This window comes from Lepidochelys kempii, chromosome 11 (assembly GCF_965140265.1).
Source record: "Lepidochelys kempii isolate rLepKem1 chromosome 11, rLepKem1.hap2, whole genome shotgun sequence".
NCBI classification, from domain to species: domain Eukaryota; kingdom Metazoa; phylum Chordata; order Testudines; family Cheloniidae; genus Lepidochelys; species Lepidochelys kempii.
Window position 1 is genome coordinate 44,561,975 of NC_133266.1, and position 20,683 is coordinate 44,582,657.

The 20,683-nt window shown below is 41.6% G+C and overlaps 1 protein-coding gene across 12 annotated transcripts in view; it reads left to right on the forward strand.

Annotated features, from left to right (window-relative positions):
- Positions 1-671: 671 nt before the first annotated feature.
- Positions 672-20,683, forward strand: part of OSBPL6 (oxysterol binding protein like 6) — a 230,339-nt gene continuing 210,327 nt past the window's right edge. For all 12 annotated transcript variants that reach the window (XM_073306022.1, XM_073306013.1, XM_073306012.1 and 9 more), the window contains exons 1-2: positions 672-963; positions 13,040-13,130. The gene's annotated coding sequence lies outside the window, so the exon portion shown is untranslated. The remainder of the gene's footprint in view (positions 964-13,039; positions 13,131-20,683) is intronic.

Below are 20,683 nucleotides of genomic sequence, written 5' to 3' on the forward strand. Positions count from 1 at the left end.
TCTCCTTCCTTAGAGGTTTTTAAGGTCAGGCTTGACAAAGCCCTGGCTGGGATGATTTAGTTGGGGTTGGTCCTGCTTGAGTAGGGGGTTGGACTAGATGAGCTCCTGAGGTCCCTTCCAACCCTGATATTCTATGAATCCCTGTGATTAATCCCAGTATCTGTGTTGAGCATCATTCATTTGAAGGGCGTTTGTGGCTGCAGTGGTCTGGTCTGTGCTGGAGCTAACTAGGATCAGGCCTAGTCTGCACTGTACCGCTATCACTAGGCCGGGGCCGTTGAAGGGGCACAACCGCCCCTAGTGTGGAGGCAGTGAAGTGTAAAGGCGCTTTGGACTGGTCTAGCTGTGGCTGAAGGGGGAATATGCTGCAGGGCTGTAAAACACCTGGGGGGGGGGGGCTGTAAGTGCGCCCACAGGGGAGTGAAGCGCTCTGACTATTGTGGTTACCAGCCATTACCCCCCACCCCGGCAGGAACAGCTGCCAGGGCAGGAGCCGAGCCTTGCCCTGTCTCAGCCTGCCACCCCGCTTGCACGCACCCAGGCCTGTCTGCCGGCCGGGGCAGGGCGCTGCTGCCTCCTCCATGCGCGGCCTGCGCCTCCCCCGCGGCTGGGCTGCAGGCTGGGCGGGGGCAGGGTCAGCGAATTGGCCGCGCCTCCCGCCCGCTGGGCAGGGAGAAGGGCTTGGCTCTGAATCCCGCTCCGTGGCCGCCGCACTCCAGGCGTCCGCGTCTTGGCAGAGCCCAGCCCGCCTCTCCGCTGCCCTGTGCAACGAGGCAGAGACGCCCGGCAGTCGGCGAGCACGGCCCGGCGGAGGAGCCCGCTGCAGCAGCACCCGCCCTGCACACAGCTCAAGGGCGGGGACCCCCCCGACCCCAGCCTCTCCGTGCGTGAGGGGACCCGGCCTCAGCCAGCCCGCCGCCGGCATCCCCCGGCTGCAGCGACTCCAGCGCGCCGCGCTACCAGGTGGGTGCCTGCAGTGGGCAGCGGGGGCTGCAGCCTGCACAGGCTGGGGCTCCTCGGCCAGGGGCTGGGTGTGTGCGCGCCGGGGGGCATGGCGGGCGGGCGGGCGGGCGCACATTTCAGGTGACTGCATAGCCTAGGGGGAGCAGGAGGGTGCGCCTGAGGTAAGGGGATGCTGCAGCAGCAGCAGTCCTCCTCCCCCACCCCAGTCGATGTCAGACTGGCCGGGAATTGCAGCTGGATGGAGAATAACTGATGCATGTTACCGGAAAAGCGGAAAGGAGCCGGTGAGCTTCACTGCCTGGACTTCAACAAAAAATCTACGCGGGATCCAGGTGACCGAGCCTCTGAAGTTCTGCATTGTCGCCTTCTGGCATGATGCGCACAACAGAGGGGACCATGGATGCTTTTTTTTTTATCAGCACATACTGGGACAGAGAGACACAGAGATGGGGCCCAGGCTGCATTTGCCGGCTCAGACTGGGACAGACGGGCAGACATGCGCGTGCACACATACAGGCCATGGCTGCATGTACAGGCTGGGATGTGTGTGTATGCTCGCACACACACAAATGGTTGAATTTCTCAGCTCACACTGAAGACTGAGAATGCCACACACACATCCAAGGGCATGTCTGTGTTTTCCATCAGGCATTGGTGGGGGCAAACACACAATCACTCATGTACATAGGGACAAGTCTGTTTCAAACTGGTGGGAGATAGATACATTACAATGGCTAACGTCTGACTTTCCCAGTTTCTGTTGGTGGGGTGCCTACACACACTCACGCAGGATGATATGTCTTCATTTCCCAGCTGATGCTGGAAAGGATGATGATGATGATTGATAGGAATAGTGTTTGCATTGCAGTCAAGATATGTTTCCTGCATAGAGCAAGTTTTCTCACTGCATGCACTATACCACCAGCAAAGCTAGGAATGAAGAAAGATGCTATGCTTGTATCTAATAAAAGAAGCTGGATATGGATGCTTTAAAAGTTGTGATATGGTACTGTAACAATGGCTGGGATAAACCTCTAGATGAAGCTTAAACATCTGGAACTGGCTGTAGGGCATGGTATTATATAACTGACTCAGTGGAAATGGGGCAGAGCCATTTAAAATGTTTCTTCATAAATTGTGTGTGGCTTTTGTTAACATGAATTGTAAATGAAAATTTTACTCAGGAAGTTGCTACACTATTACAGACAGTAGCTTTTCATTTTTTCCCAACTGGTTCCCAAAAGTAAAAGAATGCCCTGTATTTTTAATTTGTGAGGAGTGCTACAAGAGCATAACAAGCTTCTTGAGTTTGTGCAGATTATTTAAAACTGTGTGTTTTGGAAATCATTCCCCCAACCCCCAAAGTTCTAATGCTTAACATGATCATCTGACCTGGGTTTTGTCACTGTCCCCCCTTCAGGTATATTTTATAACCACTTCAGCATTCTGGAAGTCTGCACTGTTGATATTCCTATCAAATAAAGCAGCAATGCAGATATTATGGACTAATAACCAGTGAAACAGAAGACCTTGCTGTGCTTCTCAAAGTGAATTAGGTTTCCAAGGTCGAACAACAAACTGCAGTGTAACTTGTGTATGTTAACATATTGGTTCAGAAATATTCATGAACCTCACTGGAGGACTAAAGAGAAAAGTCCTGCTTAGGCAGGCTTTTAAAAAAATAGAGAATATTCTTCTTCTGCTACTAGTGTATACTCTAAATTATTTATTACTTAGTTAAAGTGCAAGAAACTGATTAAATTTATTCCCCAAATATCCATAGCTGAGTTTTAATGGAACTAGTTTATTTCACTGCATGACTAACAGATTTTCTATTCACTAGATGAGTAACTTGCAAGATGACACTGGCTCAAAGATTAAAGTCTCATCAAATATATTGTATTTTCTTTATAATGTAGTCCTGGTTGGATTGTAATATTTATCATATATAATAACTAGCCTTTGTTCTTATATCCATACCTACCACAATTAAACTTTTAATCTTTATGTAAATAACATGACCTTGACTTTTAGAGGTTACCCAAAGGTGGCTAATATAATCTGAAACAACTGTAATATTTCAGAAATTCAATAAGATGAAATGGTGAAGTTCAATTTAGTGTTACTTGAAGAATTAATGACCAGAGTTTTTTCTTTTCATTTATTAAAGTTGACAGAGGCAGAAGACTTACTACTTCTCTCATATCCATTTAAAATAAATTACTTACATTTGTATTGATTTAAGCGTCAAGTATGAGATTTAGTATTTGCATATTTCTTTAGAATATATTTTTAATCAACATCTTTCCAATATAGATAAATGGTAAAGATATATCTGAAAAAAGAGTTTTCCCCAGGTGAATACATAATTGGGACATAATATAGTACTTGTGATTGAAAAGTACTATACAGTAGAACCTCAGTTACGAACACCTCAGGAATGGAGGTGTTTTGTAACTCTGAGCAAAACGTTATGGTAATTCTTTCAAAAGTTTACAACTGAATGTTGATTTAATACAGTTTTGAAACTTTACTATGCAGAAGGAAAATGCTACTTTTAACCATCTTAATTTAAATGAAACAAGCAGATACAGTTTCCTACCTTGTCAAATCTTTTTTAAAATTACCCTTTTTTTAATAGTTTACATTTAACAGAGTACTGTACTCTCTCTCTATCTATATATTTTTAGTCTCTGCTGCTGCCTGATTTCATAGGTCCAGTTCCAGATGAGCTGTGTGGTTGACTGGTTAACACTGGTATTCGTAACTTTGAAGATTCTACTGTAGTCGGAAAAACTCTTTCTCTCCTCTCAGTATCTCTCCAAGCTTTCACCAGTTTCCTTAGCACACTCCTGGCTCTTTATGGTGTTGGCTGCCTCATTTACCATTTGGCCCTTTGTGCTCAGTTGCCTCATGAAACTGACTTTTTTCCTCAGTCCTCTGATGCTCAAAGGTTCTGATACAACTTTTTTAGACTTCTGATTTTTATCTTGGCTCCATTCCTTTTATCTTCTTTAAGCTTAGGAATGGTTGTACCATGGCAGACCATTGGTCATCTGTTCCTGTAGAAATACATTTTAATTTTAGATGCTGATACCTGAAGGGGTCTGCTTAACAGAGTATATAATAAAACGTTTCAGAATCTTTTAAAAATACAACTTTGTCCACAGACAAATACAAGAACTTATGTAAAAGTAAACTTAATAACCCGTCACACCTAATTATAATGAATATTCCCCACCAACTAACCTCAACTAAAAAGGAAATACAATTCTTTAGTGTCTCCCTGATAATACCACAGTTCAGTGTGGCGTCCTTATTAAAGGGAAGAGCATTCTAATGTTATAGTCAGGCAACATAGGAAGCCTTGCCCCTTCTTTTCACGAGTTTTCCCCTAAAGACAGCATTGCTAATCTCCATGGCTACTTCCTTACTCCAGTGCCAGTGCTTGATGTCAGGTGAAGGGAGAATATATTCATAATGCTAATTGTACCTAATTCACTTTCCTTTAGTTTCTTAATCTTGGTGTATTTGTATAGAGAAAGTTCTATAACCACTCTTGGGAGACTGGTGATTTGCTTCAGTACCTTCAGATTTTTTGGGGAGTGAGGGCTTCTGATTCACTTCAGATTGGTTTCTAGGTTTGGGGGAGGCTTCATCTTTGGTTTCTCAGGGTGCCTTCAGCTTCAATTCTTGGGTGAGTAGAAGGTTTTCTCAAATAATTCTGTTATATATGGCTTAAGGTTTCTACGTGTCTGTGCTTTTAGCTCCACGGAACATCTTTATCTCACTAGGGATTGTTTCTCTGTGGAAGGCTAGCTGTTTGGTTCAATATTCCTGTGCTCTTCTACCATCTGTATCAGATTTGCAGTGGGTAGGGAAACTGGATGCAGCTCAACTTGCTAAAATGTTTCTACTGTTGTGTGGACTAAGCCTGCCCTGATCAGGGGACTTGCCTTATATACGGAGAAGTGGATAAATTGTTTTAGCATTCCTATCTCTCCTGAATTTTAATGTTTTCTAGACACCTTTTTCCAAAAGATCATTATGAAAGATTAGGGGTGGTATCCTGGAATTCCTGCAGAGCCCATTTTTCAAACATGTCCTGTGTACTTGTTATCTGCTAAATTTGAAGTCTGCTGCCCTCCTGGAGCGGGGAGAGATGGTTGTTCCTGGAGATGAAGTTGAGGGGGATGATATTCTGATATGGGGGATTCACCTCTTGTTCCCTAAAGGTTCTCTTGGGTATTTTCCCCTAAAGTTCCTAAGGGGTTGTGGTTCTTTATCTGAATTTGATTTGCCTCGCTTACTTAAAAAGTTTACTATCCTTTGCAATAACAGAATGAGTGTACTCAACCTCTTTCTTTGGTTGAGCATATTTTGCTACAGCAAGGTTCTAGTCCACTAAGCTCGTAGCAAAGGTCCTACATCAGTGTGCAAACCTTAAATACATGTGCACAGGGGCTGTAATGGTGTTGAATTATTGACATTTCAGAATGTGGGTTTGATGGTGACTATGGTTAGACAAAAATGAAAAACACTATTAGAAGTTACAGAAATCTGATTTTTTATTAACAGTTTCCTTAAGATTTGCATTTAATTGTACTATCTTCAGATTGGGATAATTTTCCAGTTTGTAAATATGAACTTGCAATGTTCAGCTACCTTCCATATAGACTTTGAGGCAGTTGTGACTCATTACTATATACTAGTTCATCAATTCTGGTTAATGGAAATTCTGTTATGTTCCTCCACTAGGGACGTTTGTTACAGTGATGGCAGCAGCAAGGGTCTGAAGGGAATGGGTTTTGAAGTTTCTCTTTGAGGGAAGGATTAAGGGAAGGTTATCAGATGATCTCAATGTGAGTTCCCCAATAGCCAATTAAAAACAAGTCCCATATACCTTACTTTTTTTGTGCACTATTAGATAAAATTAAAGGCAGAGGAAGCTTTCAGGAAAAAGACTGCAACAGGTCAAATACTGTTAAGGACAGGGCTTTGGAGGAAAGCTTGGGCAAAGTGGCTGTCCAGATGTAGCTGGTGAGTTTTCAGGGCCCCTCTCTTTCAGTTTCTAAAAACTTTCTTGCTTGAGATTTGATGTTTAAAGCCTTACTGCTACTAACAGAGAAAATGAGAGCAGGGAGGGAATTGGAAGTTTCAGCTTTAAAAACCACCAGAAAGTTAACCTCTTATCTTTAACGTGAAGCTCAAGTCCTGTCAGGAAATTACAATTATATTTTATTAAAGATTAGGAGGATTTGTATAACAACCTTTTAGAAGTGCCCCAATGTAGCAAATAGAATAGCTGTAGTTTTAGAAACCAAATTCAATTATTTGCCTCTTGTTTTGAATTCTCTAGAGCTAGGTTTATTTTACATTTTAAGAAATTACTATTTTTTCAACACAAAATTAATTTTGTTTCCTGAAGAAATAATATATATTTTAACTTATAGTAAGATAAAAATAAAATGTGAATTAAGTAAGACCTCTAGCCGGAGCTGGAAGACTTAAGCCTTCTTAAAGTAACTGAGGTTATACAGAATATTATTATTGGGGCTTGAATTAGGCCCTGCTAGCTAGAGGAATAAATTTAATAACCAGAGGTAGATATTGCCCTGGTGAGAAACTCAGCCCTCTTGTCATCCTCAGCTGGAGAGTGTTGGTATTCCTGCCAGAGTGCTATCCCTGGGCATTGCTTAGGGACTCCATCTCTCATAGCCTCTGGTAGTTGGTGTCTGATGAATTTGGCCTTTAGAGAGTGGGGCATGGGGAATGTGAGGAGGAAAAGATGACCTAGCAGGTGCATGAGAACTCTTTTCCCTGAGTTATTTAGGGATTACTGAATAGTTAGTTTATGAATCCCTGTGATCTCATTCACACAAACAATTCACAGTCCCTGCTTCCCCTCCTGCTCCTTCCCCAAAATACTGTAGTGAGTAAAATTTCATCTCACATGAAGGTAATGGTGCTACTTTGAGGATGATGTACTGCCTCAGGTGTGAGAGAAAAGGATTCAGATAGAGAATGGCTTGCTCTTCTTTCTCAGGAGAATGGCACTAATCAGGCTGTGCTGAGGTCTGGGTTTTCACCTGCACAATAAAAGCTTCTCCAGTTTTGAGCCCTGAGGAGGGGCACCCTAGCAAAATAGCAGGTGGAAGCTGCTTTTCCATGAGTACTAGCTATCAGATTACTGCCAGTTAGGGTGGCTAGCAGCACGGGAAACAAGAAAGCTAAAACCATGGAGATAGGGGGTATAGAAATTAACAAAAATATACTAGATACAAGAAAAGAAGGTACAACCTGCAGATCCAAAATGGTCTCCATACAATAGCAGCTGATGGGCCAGCTGCCAGAGAAGGTGACCAGTGGTGTGGTAAAGGCAATAGATAAAAGGTGGGAGTTTAGATGTAAAGCAGTTAGTTGGAATCTGACTGTCATTGAGAACACAACTCTAGCTGACATTGGTGAGGACCCAATAGTTAGGGTCAAGGTGTGATATACTAGCATCACATATCTATCCTCAAGGAGAGTAACTGTGTTTTGCTTACATCGGGTCTGTGTTTTTTGTTTGTTAATCTATGTTTTATTATGTAAACATTTTTTTCAAAAGATGCCTATGTCCTTGTTTTTGCTTTTTTACAAATATTCCAAAAGAAATTAAAATATCACAGTCAATAAAAACAGAAATAAGGGCTCAATATGAAATACAGAAACAGGTGAAATCACACAATGATTCTGATCCACAATACCATCACTGTTGGAAGACTGGTTCCATACTTTCAGAAATTCCATATGCTTAATGTAATGGTTTTTCCAGCTTGAGATCCCACTTCTTTTCATTTCTCTGTTCCTTTCAGCTAAATGAAGTCTAACTTTCCAAATTCATTTATATCTGAGACCTCTGCTTCTTTCAGACATAACTCCTGCTGATTGTAGCTTGGTATTAGCCGCCAACCTCTTTTAGTTTTCTTTGGTGCGAAGGTCATGATCAAAACCAGACTGTTCTCTGATTGAAAATTATAGCATTTCTGTAACAGTCTAAGGCTCTACACTGCATCTATCTGACTATGCAAATCGCACAGACACTTACCCTGTATGTACAGACACAAATGACAGTTTAATGTAGCCGGCTTCTCTCTGTCTCTGCTACTGTTGCTGATGTAATCCGCATGTAAAATCACTGCTCTGTTACCACATTGACTATATGCAGCATGTCATTTGCAAAAGTGGTACATAATGCAAAAAATGTATCTCTTTTTTTACCATGAGTTTTTGGAGACATAATTCAGTAGCAATTGCACATTATACAGTGGGGTTGAAGCCCAAACTCGTGACCACTACAAACAGTTGTGTAAGATTCTTCTAAAGAAAAAAGAGACTGAGGGACTTCTGTTGTATTCCTCTAATTAATACTGGTCTTGTTACATTTTCTCATTAAATGTAACTTCAGGACTACTAGGATAGACTGAAATGTAATCAAAAGATTAGGGTTAGAATCAGTCGAACTGGCTAACCCTGAGACATTCACAAGACTTTGATAAATCTGCCTACGTATGTATTATAATTGAGTTTAGGGATATAGAAATAATTTTAAGCTGCAGCTATGATACAAGGTTAGTTATTACCAACTGATTCCTATTTCCTCCCTCCAGTGATTCAAAACCTGCTTTTGAAATTTGTAAAATGGTTGTTCGCTCTTGTCAGTTGCCAGAATGAATGAAAGGAGACAACTTGTATATGCATAATGGCTGCTGTCCATCCACCTGTGGAAAGAAAAAATATGCACTACCAGTTTTAAATGTTTATTTCTATTACTAATAGTGTACTTGCAATAGGAGGAGGCAGAATCTATGGGTTTCAAGTTCACAAATTCCACGTCATGATTTTATTTATTTTGGACTATTTTCCTGAGTTTATCAGATTCATGGAACAGTAATATAGATGTAATTTAGGTGAAGGAGGTGGTGGATGGGATTTTGTTAATTGCTTGATCCTTTTCAAAAGCCTACAGTACCTTTTCTAATTTTGTTCACTCCAGTTTTAAAAGACCCAAATATGAATGCCACCTCTTGCTTCTCTCAAGGCTTTTCCACGGCTTGTAAGAGAACTCACTGCAAGGAACCTTCCTGATATTCAACCCTTTCTGATTTCCTCTTGTTGTTCCTAGTTGGAGCTTCCTTTACGATTCTAAATAATTACTCTCCCTACTTGTTGTTTACATTCTTCAAGAGTGTTATTCAGTGTATGAATTCAGTTTACAGAGGGACTGTTATATTCCTGCTATGTGATGTAATGCCTGTGACTGTGCAGTTCAAAATTGTCCTGGCCTTTATAGCTGCCATCTCATATTGCATATTCACTTATAATTTGCTGTCTACTGTCACTGCACATCTCTTCTGGCATAATTGTTTTCCAGGTTTCTCCCCCTTATTTAAAACTGTTTTGTCTTCCTTTGGGAGGTATGGTTTGGGGTTTGCCACTCTTCTTAATTTAATATCCTCTGAAGTTGTTAACTCCTTCTTTCAGATCATCATAAATAGAGATGCTAAATAAGATCAAATACCAATCTCTACTGCACTTCCCCCAGTTAGATATATTACCACTTTACATTACTCTTTATTGGCCTTCAGCCAATGTTCCTACTACAACCAGCTTGCATTAATTTAAAAAAAATGGATAAGATATACCAGGGGTTCTCAAACTGGACCCCTCAGGGGGTCGTGAGGTTATTACATGGGGGGTCACGGGTTGTTAGCCTCCACCCCACTTTGCCTCCAGAATTTATAATAGTGTTTAAATATAAAAAAACTTTTTTTAATTTATAAGCGGGGGTGTTGCACTCAGAGGCTTGCTGTGTGAAAGGGGTCACCGGTACAAAAGTTTGAGAACCGCTGAGGTATACTATTCTTTACTTAAATATATTAACTATTGCATTCTAATAATCCACTAGCATTATTATAATTTATTTTGTACCTACTGCATTTACATGTAATACTTAAGATTATGAAAAATGTTAGTGGGGAAATAATATTTTTCCACTCTTTTTAGTTTATTTACTTTGTACATTTGGTAGCATTTTGTTTATAATTCGGTTTCACTGTTACTCTGTATAATCATTTTCTCATTTGCTAAAAAGATCCTTATAAACATCAACAGGGGAGCAGAAAAACTCTGAACAGGATTTATAAGGAATTACTAAAAATATAATGACATCCTGTTTAAAGGTACTTTATTAGAAACTAAAATAATTGAAATGGGTCAATTTGTGGAAAAATTAAGTTTACAGAGACCCTTTAAGGAGGGATTTGAATTAAGAGAGTGGCTCTAATTGTGTAGTTACGTCAAAAAAGAAATCAAGTTGTCTAGCACGATCCATTCTCTATAAACCATACTACTTTTTAGTACACGGTCCATTATCTTCTCAATGTTGGATTTATTTTTTTCTATTTGTGAATAAAATTCCCGATGAGAATGTGCAGGCTAACTTATTTATGTGGTAGCATGAAGAATTGGTCAATGTTTTAAGCCTTTTATAAGCATGGTTGTAAAAACTTATTCTAAGATCCACTTTGGACATAAGTGGTGAAATCCTGGGACCATTGATGTGAATGGGAGCTTTGCCATTGACTTCACTGAATTTCACCAAATTAAAAACAGATTTAGTCATTTTAAGACACTAAATATAAGAAAAGGTCTTTGTATAAACAGCATCTACTAAAAATAAATATTTTTGGCAATCAATTAGGACCTGGTTTAATAAGCATTATTTATTTACTATACGTACTGATACCACACATCCTGGGTGCATAATTACATGGCAGAAATAATAAGGAAATAGGATATAAAAACTGTTTGCAAATAATAATAAGGATCTGATATAGGTCATAATGTACCCAAACTCAGAAAAATAAAATAAAAACACTTCTCAACTTATATGCCTTTTATATAATATATTACTCCTGGTGGAATTCTACGCCACTGTGCATGCACAGAATTCATGTCCCCCCACAGATTTCTTTGCTTCCCTGCAGAAAAATGACTTTCTGACAGGGAAGCAAAGGGAAGCTGCAAGAGCAGAGTCACGCACCACTCCCTAGCTGCACAGGTACATTTTTTCAGGCACCTGGAGCAGCCACTGAGAGGTAAATCATTGCTGGGCTGGGGATACCCAGCCAGTGCCTCCTACCCTGAGCCAGGATTAGCTGCGAGTCCCAGCTGGGCTGGAGGCAGGAGGGTGGGATTTCCTCTTTCCCTGCAAGGAGTGGCTGGGGCTGTGTCAGACCCACCCCCAGAAACCTCCACCAGCTGCAGCTGCTTCCTGCCCCCATCGCTCCTCATCTGCGGGGTGAGGGGTCATGGTATGGGGAGCTGCTCCCCTATCCACCCAACCCGCATGCATCTGGACCTCCCATACCCAGACACTGCCCCCCAAGACTCATCTGGTAAATCCGGAACCTCCAGCCTTCCATACCCGAACCCCACCCCATTGAACCTTAACACCTCCTCTGGAGCACCCTGCACTCCAGGCCCCCACCCCTGTACCCAGACCACCTCCCACTGAATACCCTGCACTCAACCCCTGCCCCCCAACAAGCCCTGCCCCACCCTGCTGCACCACCCTGAGCCCCCAAATCCGGACCCCCACACCACTGACCCCCAGTTAGCTGCACCCAGAACCCCACCCCACCAAGCCCCACTCCCCCAGCACTCAGATTCCTCTGCTGATCCCCAATCACTTTCACCTGGAAGCCCTGGCAGAGTCTCATTGCCCTTGCACCTGGACCCCACCCAATAAGCCTCTGTGCATCCAGATCCCCCCACACCTAGACCCCACACTGAGCTGCCTGCACCCAGGGTGTTTCTGGGGCAGGCCCAGGCCTTGTGCTGTGTCAGGGTTGGATACAGCTTCACCACTGAGTCCGTGTTTCTGGGGTGGGGAGGCTGCAGGGTGATCTCCCACCTTTGTGCAGCCAGTGGCCTGTGCTCCCCACTGCGATGCTGGAGCCTCTGCATTTATTTATTGACGAATAAAACTGGCAGAATTTTAAAATAGTGTGGATAATTTTTATTTTTTTGGCACAGAATTTTTATTTTTTGGCACAGAATGCCCCCAGGATTAATATATAGTGAGGTGAATTAAAGATGGTAGGCCAAATCTTCAGTTGTCCTAAATTGGTGTGTAGCTCCAGAAAGGCTAATAGAATTATGCTTTTTTTACAGCCGCTTTGGAGCTGGCTCGGAGTGTCTATTTAACTTTGGATTTTTTAGCATTAGTTGGTGTAACTCAGACTCTTAACACTATTGTAAAAGTCCATAGTATCTCACAGTAAAGCAAGTGCTGTTTCTTGGCATCAGAACATGTTTTCAGTGGTTGCTGTACAGTTTTTTCTTTCTTTTATTTGTTCTCCTCTCATTTCATTTGAGTTGTGGACTTTTTATAAGTTGTAAGAGATGTGAGTTTTATGCTGGGAAGTGATAATGTGTTTGTGGGTGGTATGACAGTTTTATTCCATTTCATATATTCCAATGTTTCTGGCAGCTTTACCACGTTGAAAAGTTGGCTGAAACAAATTGCCATGTATGCTGCAGGTATCTTGAATTTGCACCTCTTATTGTGTACTTCTAAAAATGATCTTGGTTAATTAGAATCTAAAAATGTGTCAAAAGGGTGTGATGAGGTATTTCAAAAACAAAACCTTAAATGAATCTGTTTATGGACTGGGGTTACTTGCTGTCTGCAAAAAAGATCTTTTAGCTGTTTGTACTTAAAGTCATTCAGATAATCTTATTTCTCATTTGCTTAAGAAATTTCCAAATATCTGCACTTGTTGACAAATTAGATAAGAAATAATGGCTAGTATTCAAAACAATTGATAAAATTCAGCTTGAAATATATGCAGTCTCTGAAAGATATTTTATTATATAGAAATCCATTATAAACAAAACTTTAATGGAATCACTGAGATGTACACATAACCAATATGAGTAACTGTGTTTATCTTTGTTATAGTTTTCCTTGTCCTCTCCACCCTTCTCCTATTATTATGCTCATTCCTACTGTCGTCTTTAAATTTAGGCCCAGATCTTGCAGTACACTGATGGATTACATACATGGTAGGAGGGACCTTAGGATCTGATCCCGCAGACACTTCAGTTGAACTACTCATGTGAGTAAAGTTAAGCAAATATGTAAATGTTTGCAGGACTGGGGCCTGAGATTATGAAATCATTGGGGCAAGGGCAAGTCTTTTTAATAGATTCAAGGATATTAAGGTCAGAAGGGACCATTATGATCATCTAATCTGACCTCCTGCACAATGTAGGCCACCAAATCTCACCCACCCACTCCTGCAATAAACCTCTCACCTATGTCTGAGCTATTGAAATCCTCATATCATGGTCTTTTATTTGTTGGGTAGTAAGCTTTTGGGTGTTGTGTACAAAAATAATCACAAACTGGATGAAGTGTTGGGGTCAATTCTGCAATCCTTGCTTAAGCAAAACATTCTTTGATTTTAATGGCAGTTTTGAAGAGTTGGTCACACATTCCTTATGTTTTTGTAAACTGACTGAAGGGAGAATGATTAAAACAACCCTCTCCAAGCAACCACAAATTCAGTACTAGAGCCGAATAAGCTATATGATAATACTTCAGAGGTACTTTTGTATGCACTTTCCCACTGAGTGGGATTGTTTAGATTGTAGTATAAAGAATTTCTTTACATTTTATAGATTATGAGGTGATTGATTAATGAATCAATTATTTGTATAAATTAGAAACTCCATATGGTAATTTATTGGATCACTGAAACATTCAAAAGTTGCATCCCGGAATATCAAAAGTTCATTAGCAAACAAGGTTAAATTGTATGTTTCCAAAATTATTCACTTAATCCTCATAAGTATATCGCCTTACCAAACAGCAGAGTTAAGTATTTGATCAGTTTAGATTAAAGTGATCATTTACTACTTAAGGAGCCTTTGTGTTTGGGCTGTAAAAGTACATTGCACCTCCCTCTCTTTCTCTTGTGTACATGCTGAGGAGACACCCGTCTTCAAAAATTGTTGTGAAAACCCTCAGGAGGGTTTACCATTAGTGTCACGTACAGGTCTTTAGGTGACCTAATCATCTAGAGTCAATGAATGTGTCACTTCTACAGAGGAGAGAGGTCTCAATGTCTTTTTGTTTTTGCATAATTTTGTTTTTCACATACTGGAGTAGCAGTTCTTCCACACACACATAGTTACAGTCTTGGCTTTCAGATCCTGTTTATTACTGAATTCTGTACAATAAAACATGATTACACACACAAGAGTTGTGTGTTTCTCAGGTTCTCTCTCTGACCATCTTCAACACCAGTGTAATGTGCTGAACTCATCTTATGCTCCTCCTCTCGGGCAGGACTTACAGATCTCAAAAGAACACTGGTGAGTCCCATATGTATAGAGCCCTGCGCAGATACAAAAATGTGGATCTGCATCCGATGAACATCCACCAGGATCAACCTGCGATCGGCTAGCTGTGTTTTACCTGCATCCGCATCTGCACCCGCAGCAGCAAGTCATCTCACAAGGGCTAGCAGGGGGAATTGGGGGAAGGGAGTGAGTGGGGAGGTGGGGTCTCGCAGAGAAGAGGCAGCGTGAGGATGGGGTCTTGAGGAGAAGGGACAGCACTGGGGAAGGCTTGGGGGAAGGGGCGTCACATTGCGTGCTGCTCCTGAGGGCTCGCGAGCGATGTCACACGGCGGCAGCAGCAGTGCGTTTTGCATCACAGTGAAGTGAAGGAGTGGGGGCGCCAGGGCCCCGCCTACTCCAATACCTGTGGCGGGGGGCGGGCCCTGCTGCCCAGGAACTGGCAAGCCCAGGACTGGGAGCACGGCCAGTGCTGCCTGGCCAGGCCGTGGTAGGGATGCTGGCGCTGCCCAAGGGGCCGAGCTGTTGGACAGGAAGTGGTGCGGTGAGTGGGTGCTGGACAGTCCCGACTCTGGCCTGCCGCCCAGCCACTGGCTGCCAGCTCCGAGCGCGCTGAGCCCCCCGGACTGCCTGAGCTGGACGCTGCGGGCCAGGCGCCTCCAGTGAGTAGAGCCCTGCGAGGTTGTATCTGTATCTGATCCACTAACTGCAAAAATGGTTCGCGGATATCCGCATCTGTGGATGTGAAGCGGATATCCGGGATTTGCAGGGCTCTACATATGTAATGCTAAAAGATGGGGAGAGAAAAGTCTTCAGCTCACAAGTAGCATAAAACTGAACAAGTAGCATAAAATTGGAGTGGGTAGCATAACGGTGAAAAATTTCATTAAAATATTTTTACTAAAATTTGAAAACCAGTTACTACTTATTCATACAGCAACGCTGGGTGGCATGGTATGGAATGCATTTTTAATAATGACTTTGGACATTTTTTAGTCTTTTATAAAATTTGGAGAGAATATTTCCAGTATTGTATTCCAAAATAATTGCTTTATGCAGTAATTGTATTGGGATTTTTACATGTAATTTTGATTAATAGTAATGGGAATTACACAGGTAATTCTTTGATAAACTATGGCAGAACACAGTTGTGCACACATCTATTCAGGGGACACCATCATAGGGCCTGATCAACCACACTGTCAGAGGCTCATTCACCTGCACATCTACCAATGTGATATATGCCATCATGTGCCGGCAATGCCCCTCTGTACATTGGCCAAACTGGACAGTCTCTACGTAAAAGAATAAATGGACACAATCAGACGTCAAGAATTATAACATTCAAAAACCAGTCGGAGAACACTTCAATCTCTTTGGTCACTCGATTACAGACCTAAAAATTGCAATGTTGCAATAAAAAAACTTCAAATCCAGACTCCAGTGAGAGACTGCTGAATTGGAATTAATTTCCAAACTGGACACCATTAAGTTAGGCTTGAATAAAGACTGGGAGTGGATGTGTCATTATACAAAGTAAAACTATTTCCCCACGTTTATTCCCCCTTACCCCCCGTTCCTCACATATTCTTGTCAACTGCTGGAAATGGCCCATCTTGATTATCACTACAAAATTTTTTTTCCTCTCCTGCTGGTAATAGCTCACCTTAATTGATCACTCTCGTTATAGTGTGTATGGTAACACCCATTGTTTCATGTTCTCTGTGTATATAAAATCATTCTACTGTATTTTCCACTGCATGCATCCAATGAAGTGGGCTGTAGCCCACGAAAGCTTATGCTCAAATACATTTGTTAGTCTCCAAGGTGCCAAAAGTACTCCTGTTCTTCTTTCAATGGTGAAAGGGTAGTGAAAAGGTGGTGTAGCTTTTCTAGCCACTGGCAAACCAGGAAGCGAGGCACCTTATTTCTGATCTCCTATAAGACGTGTTAGAGTGTTGGGAAGATGCACTTAGAAAATCATTTTTTTTATATAGTTAACTAATTTTAAACAACTACAAGCTTTCTGGTAGATCCAGCAACAAAGAATGGTCCTGTTGGATGTTTGCCATAACTTGTGGCCGAGTGTTGGTGTTAAAGTATAGCATGGTCCTTGTCTTGTGGAGGCTTGGCACAGCGGTTATAAATATACTCCCTGACCCTTTAGAAATAAAAGTCCACTAGTGGGAGCGGTTACATCCACCATATAGTGAATCTGGTGATATTGCTAAATACTTCATCACCTTTGAGAGGCTGTGCCTGCTCCATGCAATTCCTGATGATCAAAAGATGACCACTTTGGGTGCAAAATTGACTGGGAGAGCTTTGGACATATTCAATAAGATGCCAAAGGGTGATGCTTCCAATTATGGTAAATTTAAGGAATTGGTTTTGAAATAGTTTCAGATTACACCTGACACTTTTAGAGTAAAATTTAGAAGCCTTAAGAGAGGGGCTGGATTAAATAATGTGGCTTATGTGAAGCAAATGAGAGATCTACTGGATAAGTGGGTGAGGGGAAAAGGTATTATAAACTTTGAAGGAATGTGTGATTTGGTTGCTCAGGAACAGTTCCTGAATATGTCTAATGATGATGTAAAGCAGTGTTTATCGGATAAAAAGGTGGAAACAGCCAATGAACGTGCAGCTTATGCTGATAAATTTGAGCAATCCCAAGTACCTAGTAGGAATAAATCACAGGCAGAGGGGTTAAAGGTCCCCATTTTACACCTGGGATGAAGGAAGGTGGATGGGAGGCTGGACGCTCACCTTCCCCAAGTTCATTCCTCGTCCCAAATCTCCTGTAAAAGCAGAAGAGCCTAGAAGCTGCTATCGCAATTCCACTGAGCACCTGAGGAATAAATGCCTTGTGCTGAGTGGGAACAGACAGCAGCCAACTCATGGAAATGCTGTTACCCAGAGTACAGAGGTACCTCAAGCAGTTGCCACGTACCACATAGAATTTGTAAAGGTTGCCACTGCACAGCCAGGCAGTAAGCACTTGAAGGCTGTCAGAATAAATGGCAAAAAACTCCCTGCATGGAAAGATACTGGTGCAGAAATCTCTGTGGTCAGGATAGACCTGGTTCAGGAGAAGGACATACTGCCAAGACCAGATGGCAGAGCTTTTGTTAGTAGGAGATCACAAAATCCTTGTGCCTTTGGCTAAAGTGCACTTGGAAACTGGGGATTTGCAAGCTGAATTAACTATTGCTGCAGTCCCTCAGAATCCTACACAAAATCTTTTGGGGAATGACTTTTTTAATGTGGCTAGGGCTGTCCAGGGGTCTATCAGAAGCCAGGAGGAATCTTGTGCTGAACCCCAGTGTGAAGGAGCAAAGCTACAGAAACTGCTGAGGAAAAGGGAGAGTGTCTCTTTAATTCCTCTACAGCCCTGCAAAGCAATTTGCTACCAAATGTGGAGTTCTGTAAAACTAGCTCCCGTCAGGCGGCTTTCCCCTCAGGGGATGGGAGTGTTTTGCCTGACAGTAGGGAGTCTCAGAATAGCAGCCGTGTTAGTCTGTATCCGCAAAAAGAAAAGGAGTATTTGTGGCACCTTAGAGACTAACAAATTTATTTGAGCATAAGCTTTCGTGAGTTACAGCTCACTTCATCGGATGCATACAGTGAAGTGAGCTGTAGCTCACAAAAGCTTATGCTCAAATAAATTTGTCAGTCTCTAAGGTGCCACAAATACTCCTTTTCTTTTAGCAGGGAGTCTGTCCAGGTTGCTGGCTGCCAGGATGTGGCAGTTAAGCAAGGAACAGAACTCACTCTATAATGCATGGGAAAATGTGTCATAGCAGAAAGCCCAGAGAAAGGGGGTGGAATCCTGGGGACCGCTGCGGTGGTTAAGGATTCCGTGGACTCTGTGACTGGAGGCAAACCCAATTCGAAGGGGGAAGAGGGTACAAAGCTTACCAGTGAAGGGTCTGTTTCTGCTGTTAGCTGTGAGCCCATGGCTGAACAGGGGGCAGATTCTGCTCTAGAGAACACAAGTGTGTGCCTTAGAGGGTGGCCTGGAGAAAGATGTAAGAAGGAATGTGGGGGAGTATAGGAGTGTCTCCCCACTTATTACAGGAGAGGGTTTACCCAGGAGAAATTTGCTGGATCTGCATCTGCACTCCTAGGTGCCTCACTGGTGGCTCAGGTTTTAACAGAGAACTGTGTAACTGACCTCCCTGGGGGGAGCAGCCATACAGCTGACCTCTGGGGAGCAGAGAGAGGGGTGACCAAGGGTGCCCTAGTCCAGGTTCCACTATTGAAAAATGTTTGTACTTGAGAAAACCGACTTTGTCCTTTTAAGGTGGGGGCTGGAGGGTGGATTCTTCGCATGGGCTTAACCCTGGAGAAGAAATGCAAATCCACAGGGTGTAGGCCAGTAATGTATAAGGTCCCCATACACCCTTTCCTTCAGGGTGGATTTGATTTAAATCAAATTGATTAAAATCACTAGTCAGGAAGACTCGATTTAATCATGGATTTCTACATAAAAGTGCATTTTTGTGGCTGTTTATAACCTTAATACACACCGGTATTCTTCACAACTCAGAGATAGATGTAGGTTTCATTTTTAGAAGGTACACACTATACATTTTTAAAGTGATTTATTTTGAAAACTGTTCAGATTAGTTTTACATCTATATCAGAAAATGAATGATTGTTTGGTTATTTCATTTAGCAAAGGTAATTGAAGCAGATATTTATGAAATCGTTGGGAGGTGAACTATCTCCAATTCAGCAGATTAATCGTTAATATTTGGGGGATTTTCTTGCTATCCTGTATTAGGAGGAGAACATCACCTGACAGACATTTAAATTGTTTTATTTAACTAAAACAACAATGTTATGTATTCTGGATTTTTTTCTTCAACAGAAAACACATAATATTTTAACAAAACAAGCATATGAATTTTTTAATTTAGTTAAACATCCAAGTTTTTTAAAATCAGGTTTGTTTTTGTTAAAATTGTTTTTAACTAAAATAGTTAAATGAAATCTATTTTAAAAAACCCCAAAATTAAATAGACTGTGTCAGCGAGGTCAACATGAGAAACTTAAAATATTGGCTTCTGCAGCTAACTCGATCGTCTTCACCTTCATTTTCCTGTTTGTTCATAATCTGGAAAAGAAAAATAAGCTTTCCTGCTTTTTCAGGTCCCAAACGATTTCTTAATTTGGGATGAATTAGTCCAAAAGAAGAAAGTATTCTTTCTACACTGGCAGAAGAAGCTACTGCTGTTAAAAGTGAGATTATCACTTCAACTGTCTCTGAATCCAAGTGCTTAAGTGACTTCCACCAATTCACTGGTGTGACATTCTTTAAAACATTATCAGCAAACATATATTTCTTGAATGGTTCACCCTTAGCTCTGAAGTTTATTATAGTTGGCATTATGGAGGGATGATTGCTGGATGTCCATGTCATAGCCAACTCCTCTTCTTCAGCAGTTAAGGTTTGACCCTGGTACTGAGTATTGAGAATTTTTGCGAGAAAATGAGCTGGAGATAGTGCTTGTCCCATTTGTTTTTTTAATGCTTGTAATTTAACTCTGTCATTGAATATTTCTCTTTTCAACATCTATCTCAGTTCCTTCCAAATTTCAACAGCATCAGCAACAAAACTGCTATTTCCCTGCATTTTGTTCAAGGCTACAGAAACTTCAGGGTTCTCAGCATGTGTTCAACATTTGTCTTCAGCCCAATGGTGAGAACTTTGGCTGTGACAGTGCCATCTGTTTTTTCACGATTTTGTTCACAAACTGTCATCAGATTAGGCCAGTTCTTGATATCGTGTTCTAAACAGTCCACTACTGAGTTCCATCGCATGTCTTGTGGGAGAGTTCGCTTGGTTCCTCCCACTTTTTTCAGAGCAGCTGCTGCAAAGTGATTGTTATGGAAGCATTTTGCAATTTCAACAACATTTGCCTTTATTTCTGGAACACAAATGAGCACTGCAACCGTATGTTATTAGCTTGGGACTCTTTTCACTCTCTTCTAAATAATTTCTTCTCATCTTGGACACGTTTGCAGCATTGTCTGTGACCAAGCTGCGAACTAGACATTTGGATTTTTTTCCCCACAGTATGTTATAGCTTTTACTGTTACTTCTTGTTAGTATTCTGCTGTGTGTGTGCATTTCCTGATGTATCAGTTGTTTCTGTAAGGAAGACATTCCCTTCTTCTGTTGTCACACAAGCACATACAACAGGATCATTGTGGACATTGCTCCACCCATCAAGACTCAGGTTAACAATTTCACCCTCTAGACCTTTAGCACACTGCTCAATTTCTCTTTCATACACTT